Source organism: Oncorhynchus mykiss, chromosome 20 (assembly GCF_013265735.2).
Source record: "Oncorhynchus mykiss isolate Arlee chromosome 20, USDA_OmykA_1.1, whole genome shotgun sequence".
NCBI classification, from domain to species: Eukaryota; Metazoa; Chordata; class Actinopteri; order Salmoniformes; family Salmonidae; genus Oncorhynchus; species Oncorhynchus mykiss.
The window spans coordinates 18,352,545-18,364,691 of record NC_048584.1 but is presented as its reverse complement, the minus strand read 5'-3'; positions in this window follow the sequence as shown (position 1 = coordinate 18,364,691).

The window sequence follows — 12,147 nt, the reverse complement described above, 5'->3', positions numbered from 1 at the left end:
ATCATCCTTGAGGTAGTTCTACAGCTTGAAGGCCTCTCAGACATGAGAAACAATATTTTCTGGGCTGATGAAACCAAGATTACACACTGGGACATGCCGTGCCATTATGCAGAATTTTATTGTACGGCCTTTTAACTTGCAGGGATGGACACTCCTGAATGTCTTAATTATAGGCTACCCCGACTTTGTCTCCTATTTCTATCATGTTAAATATTAACCGCTATCAGTATCGACTGTGAGTAGGCATAATAATAACACTTATTCAACTGCCAATTTACTATTAGTTCCCTTCAGTAGGTATAACCTAACCCCTAAAGGTTTACCTTTATTTGCTTCCTCTGTAAACGCCGTCACGGCCATGTGGCTATTGCTAAGGATCATTAGTAACAATTGATAACATAATAAAAGGCTAATTAAATCGTTTATGGAGCGGAACACTGATTAAGACAGCAGTTTGAACCCGATGTATGGCACCATACTTGGCTGTGTCATCACCCAGTTCCATGGTTGGTGCAGGCAATAGATGTTGTACACTATTCTCTATGTACACAAATATTCCAACATTACCACAGGTTAAATAAGTGAGTGTGGCAATTTTTAGAATGAATCAAACCACTGTTTACTTTCTTTCATGCCGAAAGGTTCTCCAAGCTATTTTTTTATGATTCATAAATACTTTCCTAACCCTAAATGTAAAAAAAATACTCTGATCTTGTAGGTACAAGATCAGAGTATTTTTTTAAAATCTACCAACTGGTGTTGAAACGGAGACAAATATGCATATATTTAGATATCTTTCCTTCATTGATCCATAATATTCTGAACCCGTTCTCTCAATATATTCTATTGAGTCTGTTGACAAAAACCAAAGTGAAAAGGTGTACTGTATTTAAAGGGATGACTTATTAAGACAAATGTACTGAAAACCCTATTGAATAAAAACTCCACGAGAACATCTGTTGGCCAGCCAGTGGGAAGGTTTCTAGCAGTTCAATTACACTTATTTGGCGTGCGCAAGTGAACCACGCCTACAAAGCCTGTTACGCACCTTAATAAGGTTACTCTGAATACCAACTACTAAAAAGTATATAGGAAAGGCGTAATTTCCTAAATCGGACCCTTAGTGAATACAGGCCCAAACTTAATCTGTGTCTAGGAAACTGGCCTTGAGGGTTGGTCCTGACCTCTCTGCAGGTTGCCGATGGCCTCGTTGTAGTTCTCCAGCTCCAGGTGACACTGGCACAGGAAGAAGTGGGCTTTGACAGAATGGGGGTCCAGTTCCAGCGCGTGCTTGCAGTCCGCCAGGGCTTTGTCGTTCTGCTTGCAGCTTCACTTGGCACAGAGTACGGTTGGTGTAGGACACCGCCACTGAGGGGTTACGGTTCTGTTGGCAAGATGTATACACACACACACAGGTGCAACCACGCACGTTACATATTGCACAAGCTATTTTTGTAAGAGTGCATCAGACCAAGCTACTTCTATTCTGACATCTATTCAGAGTAGGTGAATAGGACAGTGTCAATATCTCATATCATATAGACTTTCAGTCATCTGAAAAGGTGTAGACATTTTACATCATCATTCCCCTTAAGAGCAGTAGCTTGCTACTCACTATGGTTTTGCTGTAGCAGGTGGCAGCTTCCTGGTACTTGCGGCAGAGGAACAGTTGGTTGCCCTGCTCCTTCAGCTCCTGTGCTGTGGAACTCTTCTCTGGGCTGCTAGCCATCTTCTCTGGTGGCTCTGCAGCGCACTGTTTCCCTATCCTGTTCCCCGTCTCTCCGGCTGGCTAGCTGTCAGGTGAAAGAATGGCCCTGTTCTTTGTCTTCTCACAAACTAGAAAAGAAAGATAGGCAGCATCAGCAACAGTTGCTGCTGCGTGTGGTGAGGTGCTGTTGCAACTCATACATTGAGCCCTCACATTTAAATAGTGCATTCAACCCTGTGTAAATCGGTCAGTTCTTAACATAAACACTTAAAACTCAGGATTCTGTAAAGGCATACCCCAATGAGGATATGTGTTTACCTATAGCTTCCTGTGCCAACCGGAAGTGCCATAATTGGTGTCACAGGGGATGTTTCAAAGGGTTAAAAAAGTCAGATCTTTCCAAAACTTCATGTGTGTGATTAGGCAACCCCCATGAACTGTAAATCAGTCATTTTTCCCATAACATTTCAAAGAAAAACTAAATCACACACAAGCACAGCTTGGAAGGAGGGACACATTGGGGTGCGTAGAGACATACACTGAGATATACATTAGTTAGCTTTGTTCGAGCTAAAAAAGAACCGTCAGAACTAGAGTTACGAAACTTTAGAAACCTGTTCTAGACCCCAGGTCGATAGTGCGTGGTGAGGTACGTGGCTCTAGAAGGTTCTCGGACCGAAAAAGTTGTGGGAAAATGGCGTAAGGACAACAAAGTCAAGGTATTGGAGTTGTCATCACAGAGCCCTGACCTCAATCCTATAGAAAATGTGTGGGCAGAACTGAAAAAGCGTGTGCGAGCAAAGAGGCCGACAAACCTGACTCAGTTACACCAGCTGTCAGGTGGAATGGGCCAAAATGTAGGAATATCAGTGCAGACATTTTGCTCATACACTAGTATGATTATCTGCCCAAAAGCCTAGCTCCCGGTCCCTCCCTCACCTCTCCTTCTCTGCTAGGATAAGTTTGGTGAGATATGCATGCAGCTTGTTCTCCTGGTTGATGCGCTTCTCCTCAATGCTATTCCAGCGCTTCTTCTTAGCGACCCGCAGGGCACTCGGGATGTCGTCTCCAAAGTTCAGTCTCTGCTCCTTGGCCAGATTGTAAGCTGCCGACAGAAAAGGTCCAGACATGAATGTAATACTGCCTCAGAGATGCCTAGTACTGGGTATAGTTAGAATGTTGACAGCATTATAAATTGCAACTGCACATCTACAGTGCATTCAGAAAGTATTCAGACCCCTTCACTTTTTCCACATTGTTATGTTACAGCGTAACTAACAATATATTAATACATTTTTCCCCTCAATCTACACACAACACCCCATAATGACACAACAAAAACAGGTTTAGAAATGTTTGCAAAAACAGAAATACCTTATTTACATAAGTATTCAGACCATTTGCTATGATACTGGAAATTGAGCTGAGGTGCATCCTGTTTCCATTGATCATCCTTGAGGTAGTTCTACAGCTTGAAGGCCTCTCAGACATGAGAAACAATATTTTCTGGGCTGATGAAACCAAGATTACACACTGGGACATGCCGTGCCATTATGCAGAATTTTATTGTACGGCCTTTTAACTTGCAGGGATGGACACTCCTGAATGTCTTAATTATAGGCTACCCCGACTTTGTCTCCTATTTCTATCATGTTAAATATTAACCGCTATCAGTATCGACTGTGAGTAGGCATAATAATAACACTTATTCAACTGCCAATTTACTATTAGTTCCCTTCAGTAGGTATAACCTAACCCCTAAAGGTTTACCTTTATTTGCTTCCTCTGTAAACGCCGTCACGGCCATGTGGCTATTGCTAAGGATCATTAGTAACAATTGATAACATAATAAAAGGCTAATTAAATCGTTTATGGAGCGGAACACGGATTAAGACAGCAGTTTGAACCCGATGTATGGCACCATACTTGGCTGTGTCATCACCCAGTTCCATGGTTGGTGCAGGCAATAGATGTTGTACACTATTCTCTATGTACACAAATATTCCAACATTACCACAGGTTAAATAAGTGAGTGTGGCAATTTTTAGAATGAATCAAACCACTGTTTACTTTCTTTCATGCCGAAAGGTTCTCCAAGCTATTTTTTTATGATTCATAAATACTTTCCTAACCCTAAATGTAAAAAAAATACTCTGATCTTGTAGGTACAAGATCAGAGTATTTTTTTAAATCTACCAACTGGTGTTGAAACGGAGACAAATATGCATATATTTAGATATCTTTCCTTCATTGATCCATAATATTCTGAACCCGTTCTCTCAATATATTCTATTGAGTCTGTTGACAAAAACCAAAGTGAAAAGGTGTACTGTATTTAAAGGGATGACTTATTAAGACAAATGTACTGAAAACCCTATTGAATAAAAACTCCACGAGAACATCTGTTGGCCAGCCAGTGGGAAGGTTTCTAGCAGTTCAATTACACTTATTTGGCGTGCGCAAGTGAACCACGCCTACAAAGCCTGTTACGCACCTTAATAAGGTTACTCTGAATACCAACTACTAAAAAGTATATAGGAAAGGCGTTATTTCCTAAATCGGACCCTTAGTGAATACAGGCCCAAACTTAATCTGTGTCTAGGAAACTGGCCTTGAGGGTTGGTCCTGACCTCTCTGCAGGTTGCCGATGACCTCGTTGTAGTTCTCCAGCTCCAGGTGACACTGGCACAGGAAGAAGTGGGCTTTGACAGAATGGGGGTCCAGTTCCAGCGCGTGCTTGCAGTCCGCCAGGGCTTTGTCGTTCTGCTTGCAGCTTCACTTGGCACAGAGTACGGTTGGTGTAGGACACCGCCACTGAGGGGTTACGGTTCTGTTGGCAAGATGTATACACACACACACACAGGTGCAACCACGCACGTTACATATTGCACAAGCTATTTTTGTAAGAGTGCATCAGACCAAGCTACTTCTATTCTGACATCTATTCAGAGTAGGTGAATAGGACAGTGTCAATATCTCATATCATATAGACTTTCAGTCATCTGAAAAGGTGTAGACATTTTACATCATCATTCCCCTTAAGAGCAGTAGCTTGCTACTCACTATGGTTTTGCTGTAGCAGGTGGCAGCTTCCTGGTACTTGCGGCAGAGGAACAGTTGGTTGCCCTGCTCCTTCAGCTCCTGTGCTGTGGAACTCTTCTCTGGGCTGCTAGCCATCTTCTCTGGTGGCTCTGCAGCGCACTGTTTCCCTATCCTGTTCCCCGTCTCTCCGGCTGGCTAGCTGTCAGGTGAAAGAATGGCCCTGTTCTTTGTCTTCTCACAAACTAGAAAAGAAAGATAGGCAGCATCAGCAACAGTTGCTGCTGCGTGTGGTGAGGTGCTGTTGCAACTCATACATTGAGCCCTCACATTTCACTGGCTAGCTAGTTATGCATCAACATATGGTTGTGCAACTAAGATGCTGAAGTCAATGGTTGAGACTCATTTTCGGGCACACCACCTGGCCATGACCACACTGAAAGGACTGTATGTCAAAACTACGCTAACTAGCTAATGGCTGACGTTGCGCCCTCCCTCAGTCCCTGTGTCACTACACAAAACAAGGTAGCTAGCTAGCTAGTTGCGTTGGTAAAGACCGTGGACTTTCCCCATTGGTTTGCTGATATGGTTTACTGAGTCAAACTTCTGCTACAATGCAACGTCCAAATCCCACAGCTAAGCAACGATGCTAACGTTAGTGGAATTAAACTTAGCCTAGCGTTACTCCTTTGTCAAATGACCTTAGGTACATGTTATATTTAAAGGGAGAATTAGCTCTGGAAGCCATCTAAACGTGAATCGATTCTCAGTTGCAGTAACGTTACGGTTCTTGAAATAAATCCCTCTAGGTTCATATCACGTCAAAATAATTTCACTAATGCAAAAAAAATACACACCTACTGTACACGGTCTTAACCGGTTAACACAGAACAGTATTTTTCAGTAACAACACGTTTGTGGCGTCTGTCTTCACACAGCAGGCGTATTCGGAGAAACAGATTGCTAATTAGCTCAGGTAGTCCACTCTGTCTTCCGTAAATAAGCGCTGTGAGATGGAAATATGGTCGTGTGGGAACCCCAGCCCTATAAAGCTGTGTATCAATTTAAATTTTAGTTTTTTGAAAATGGGTTATCACGGATATGAAAGATAAGGTCATTACGCCTCCAAAAACATATCGCTAGCGAAGCTTGTATGTCTAATGTAACGTTATCTCATGATGACAAAGTCAAGCGTTAGCTAACAGCTAGCCTAGCTCAAATTTCGGTTATTAAACTAACGTTACCTAGCTACCGATTAGTGGTGAACTACACACAAAAACAAACATCTTTAACCTCACCCTTTCAAATGAATTTCATATACAGACGATTGATGTGCCAGTATATTTCAATTTCAAGTCTTAATTGATTTGCTTTTCCCATTGAACTGTAACTATACTATAACTATACTATAACAGAGAGCTAAGAGCTAGCTAGTTTGTTGTCATGCTGACGTCGGATATACGACGGAGCACCGCGAGGTAAGATTCAATAACAAAAAAGTTACCAATACCCCAAAACCAATCCTTACCATTAGTAGTTTTGTGGTAGAAATTGCCTCAAGGTCATATTACATCATGTTAACAAGTGTTTGAAATATTTTGGAAATGATGTTTTGCTGATAAAATACTGTAACGACGTTGCGTTTATAAGCGCGGAAATCGACTCTGCCGCACTATCACCTCCGCGCGCTATGCAAACATGCAATTTCACTACAGGCACGCATTTCCCAAAGTGTTTGAAATCTTTTGGAAATTATGCTTTGCCTGTTAAAATACGTAAAATTGATTTCCTCAAATATTATAAAATATCTCCGAGGTTGAAATTCTCCAAATGGCACTTCACTTCTGTTGTGTTGTAATTTTATGATAGAAATTGCCTAATGTTAATCACCAATGTCACTGACTAAAATGCATACAATTATTTCTATTATTATTGAAAAAGATCTCATGGTTGAAATTCTACAAATTATACCTCCATTCTGTCCTTTAGTAGTGTTTCTGTAGAAATTGCCACAAAAGTCATATTAAATCATGTTAATCACCAATGTTGGAAATCTGACTAAAAGGATATTTTCTGAGTAAAGTACACAAAATTGTGTAGTAGTTTTATGGTAGAAATATTCTCATGTTCACGAAAAGTGGTTGAAAACCTTTGGAAGTTATGTTGTTTTTTCCCCCCATGAACTGTAAATCAGTCATTTCTCCCAACAGATGTCAAAGAAAAGCTCTCTCACACACACACACACACACACACAGCAAGGATGGAGTGACAAAGTGCGGTGCTTAAAGACACACAGAGCCTGCAATGGCATTTCCATATTCTCTAGGCCGTTCCGAGTTCAAGGAGATGCCCCGTTTGACCGTAGCTCGCTCTGAGTGCAGCGACCGTGAAAAAAGTAGGCCCAAAATGAAGCCTGGCCCTAAATGTCATTTGCTTTTGGGTGACAGTGAGAGAACCGTTAGGGTGAGAAGCACAATTCGACATCAGGTACGTTCCTGAGGTCCTCCCGATCTGTGCAAGCCTAACCTTGACCGCGTGGCATTAACCCTTAACAGTAAAACAGTTTTTTTTTGATCTCACAGATTACAACGACATCTCTCCCCATAGGAATACATTGCCTGCTCCTCTAAAGTCAACCTGAAGCCTATGTGGGTTATGAATGCCTTATGAACCTGTCTTCAATGACAGTCCATCAGGATACTATGAGGTCTACCTGTGTCGATTCTAAGCTTCCTGAAGCAACCGGAAGTAGTTAAAATCACCCTAAACGTGTTTTTCCATACCCAACCAGCAGCTTGTGATAAATAGTGCATTCAACCCTGTGTAAATCGGTCAGTTCTTAACATAAACACTTAAAACTCAGGATTCTGTAAAGGCATACCCCAATGAGGATATGTGTTTACCTATAGCTTCCTGTGCCAACCGGAAGTGCCATAATTGGTGTCACAGGGGATGTTTCAAAGGGTTAAAAAAGTCAGATCTTTCCAAAACTTCATGTGTGTGATTAGGCAACCCCCATGAACTGTAAATCAGTCATTTTTCCCATAACATTTCAAAGAAAAACTAAATCACACACAAGCACAGCTTGGAAGGAGGGACACATTGGGGTGCGTAGAGACATACACTGAGATATACATTAGTTAGCTTTGTTCGAGCTAAAAAAGAACCGTCAGAACTAGAGTTACGAAACTTTAGAAACCTGTTCTAGACCCCAGGTCGATAGTGCGTGGTGAGGTACGTGGCTCTAGAAGGTTCTCGGACCGAAAAAGTTGTGGGAAAATGGCGTAAGGACAACAAAGTCAAGGTATTGGAGTTGTCATCACAGAGCCCTGACCTCAATCCTATAGAAAATGTGTGGGCAGAACTGAAAAAGCGTGTGCGAGCAAAGAGGCCGACAAACCTGACTCAGTTACACCAGCTGTCAGGTGGAATGGGCCAAAATGTAGGAATATCAGTGCAGACATTTTGCTCATACACTAGTATGATTATCTGCCCAAAAGCCTAGCTCCCGGTCCCTCCCTCACCTCTCCTTCTCTGCTAGGATAAGTTTGGTGAGATATGCATGCAGCTTGTTCTCCTGGTTGATGCGCTTCTCCTCAATGCTATTCCAGCGCTTCTTCTTAGCGACCCGCAGGGCACTCGGGATGTCGTCTCCAAAGTTCAGTCTCTGCTCCTTGGCCAGATTGTAAGCTGCCGACAGAAAAGGTCCAGACATGAATGTAATACTGCCTCAGAGATGCCTAGTACTGGGTATAGTTAGAATGTTGACAGCATTATAAATTGCAACTGCACATCTACAGTGCATTCAGAAAGTATTCAGACCCCTTCACTTTTTCCACATTGTTATGTTACAGCGTAACTAACAATATATTAATACATTTTTCCCCTCAATCTACACACAACACCCCATAATGACACAACAAAAACAGGTTTAGAAATGTTTGCAAAAACAGAAATACCTTATTTACATAAGTATTCAGACCATTTGCTATGATACTGGAAATTGAGCTGAGGTGCATCCTGTTTCCATTGATCATCCTTGAGGTAGTTCTACAGCTTGAAGGCCTCTCAGACATGAGAAACAATATTTTCTGGGCTGATGAAACCAAGATTACACACTGGGACATGCCGTGCCATTATGCAGAATTTTATTGTACGGCCTTTTAACTTGCAGGGATGGACACTCCTGAATGTCTTAATTATAGGCTACCCCGACTTTGTCTCCTATTTCTATCATGTTAAATATTAACCGCTATCAGTATCGACTGTGAGTAGGCATAATAATAACACTTATTCAACTGCCAATTTACTATTAGTTCCCTTCAGTAGGTATAACCTAACCCCTAAAGGTTTACCTTTATTTGCTTCCTCTGTAAACGCCGTCACGGCCATGTGGCTATTGCTAAGGATCATTAGTAACAATTGATAACATAATAAAAGGCTAATTAAATCGTTTATGGAGCGGAACACTGATTAAGACAGCAGTTTGAACCCGATGTATGGCACCATACTTGGCTGTGTCATCACCCAGTTCCATGGTTGGTGCAGGCAATAGATGTTGTACACTATTCTCTATGTACACAAATATTCCAACATTACCACAGGTTAAATAAGTGAGTGTGGCAATTTTTAGAATGAATCAAACCACTGTTTACTTTCTTTCATGCCGAAAGGTTCTCCAAGCTATTTTTTTATGATTCATAAATACTTTCCTAACCCTAAATGTAAAAAAAATACTCTGATCTTGTAGGTACAAGATCAGAGTATTTTTTTAAAATCTACCAACTGGTGTTGAAACGGAGACAAATATGCATATATTTAGATATCTTTCCTTCATTGATCCATAATATTCTGAACCCGTTCTCTCAATATATTCTATTGAGTCTGTTGACAAAAACCAAAGTGAAAAGGTGTACTGTATTTAAAGGGATGACTTATTAAGACAAATGTACTGAAAACCCTATTGAATAAAAACTCCACGAGAACATCTGTTGGCCAGCCAGTGGGAAGGTTTCTAGCAGTTCAATTACACTTATTTGGCGTGCGCAAGTGAACCACGCCTACAAAGCCTGTTACGCACCTTAATAAGGTTACTCTGAATACCAACTACTAAAAAGTATATAGGAAAGGCGTAATTTCCTAAATCGGACCCTTAGTGAATACAGGCCCAAACTTAATCTGTGTCTAGGAAACTGGCCTTGAGGGTTGGTCCTGACCTCTCTGCAGGTTGCCGATGGCCTCGTTGTAGTTCTCCAGCTCCAGGTGACACTGGCACAGGAAGAAGTGGGCTTTGACAGAATGGGGGTCCAGTTCCTTGCAGTCCGCCAGGGCTTTGTCGTTCTGCTTGCAGCTTCACTTGGCACAGAGTACGGTTGGTGTAGTACACCGCCACTGAGGGGTTACGGTTCTGTTGGCAAGATGTATACACACACACACAGGTGCAACCACGCACGTTACATATTGCACAAGCTATTTTTGTAAGAGTGCATCAGACCAAGCTACTTCTATTCTGACATCTATTCAGAGTAGGTGAATAGGACAGTGTCAATATCTCATATCATATAGACTTTCAGTCATCTGAAAAGGTGTAGACATTTTACATCATCATTCCCCTTAAGAGCAGTAGCTTGCTACTCACTATGGTTTTGCTGTAGCAGGTGGCAGCTTCCTGGTACTTGCGGCAGAGGAACAGTTGGTTGCCCTGCTCCTTCAGCTCCTGTGCTGTGGAACTCTTCTCTGGGCTGCTAGCCATCTTCTCTGGTGGCTCTGCAGCGCACTGTTTCCCTATCCTGTTCCCCGTCTCTCCGGCTGGCTAGCTGTCAGGTGAAAGAATGGCCCTGTTCTTTGTCTTCTCACAAACTAGAAAAGAAAGATAGGCAGCATCAGCAACAGTTGCTGCTGCGTGTGGTGAGGTGCTGTTGCAACTCATACATTGAGCCCTCACATTTAAATAGTGCATTCAACCCTGTGTAAATCGGTCAGTTCTTAACATAAACACTTAAAACTCAGGATTCTGTAAAGGCATACCCCAATGAGGATATGTGTTTACCTATAGCTTCCTGTGCCAACCGGAAGTGCCATAATTGGTGTCACAGGGGATGTTTCAAAGGGTTAAAAAAGTCAGATCTTTCCAAAACTTCATGTGTGTGATTAGGCAACCCCCATGAACTGTAAATCAGTCATTTTTCCCATAACATTTCAAAGAAAAACTAAATCACACACAAGCACAGCTTGGAAGGAGGGACACATTGGGGTGCGTAGAGACATACACTGAGATATACATTAGTTAGCTTTGTTCGAGCTAAAAAAGAACCGTCAGAACTAGAGTTACGAAACTTTAGAAACCTGTTCTAGACCCCAGGTCGATAGTGCGTGGTGAGGTACGTGGCTCTAGAAGGTTCTCGGACCGAAAAAGTTGTGGGAAAATGGCGTAAGGACAACAAAGTCAAGGTATTGGAGTTGTCATCACAGAGCCCTGACCTCAATCCTATAGAAAATGTGTGGGCAGAACTGAAAAAGCGTGTGCGAGCAAAGAGGCCGACAAACCTGACTCAGTTACACCAGCTGTCAGGTGGAATGGGCCAAAATGTAGGAATATCAGTGCAGACATTTTGCTCATACACTAGTATGATTATCTGCCCAAAAGCCTAGCTCCCGGTCCCTCCCTCACCTCTCCTTCTCTGCTAGGATAAGTTTGGTGAGATATGCATGCAGCTTGTTCTCCTGGTTGATGCGCTTCTCCTCAATGCTATTCCAGCGCTTCTTCTTAGCGACCCGCAGGGCACTCGGGATGTCGTCTCCAAAGTTCAGTCTCTGCTCCTTGGCCAGATTGTAAGCTGCCGACAGAAAAGGTCCAGACATGAATGTAATACTGCCTCAGAGATGCCTAGTACTGGGTATAGTTAGAATGTTGACAGCATTATAAATTGCAACTGCACATCTACAGTGCATTCAGAAAGTATTCAGACCCCTTCACTTTTTCCACATTGTTATGTTACAGCGTAACTAACAATATATTAATACATTTTTCCCCTCAATCTACACACAACACCCCATAATGACACAACAAAAACAGGTTTAGAAATGTTTGCAAAAACAGAAATACCTTATTTACATAAGTATTCAGACCATTTGCTATGATACTGGAAATTGAGCTGAGGTGCATCCTGTTTCCATTGATCATCCTTGAGGTAGTTCTACAACTTGAAGGCCTCTCAGACATGAGAAACAATATTTTCTGGGCTGATGAAACCAAGATTACACACTGGGACATGCCGTGCCATTATGCAGAATTTTATTGTACGGCCTTTTAACTTGCAGGGATGGACACTCCTGAATGTCTTAATTATAGGCTACCCCGACTTTGTCTCCTATTTCTATCATGTTAAATATTAACCGCT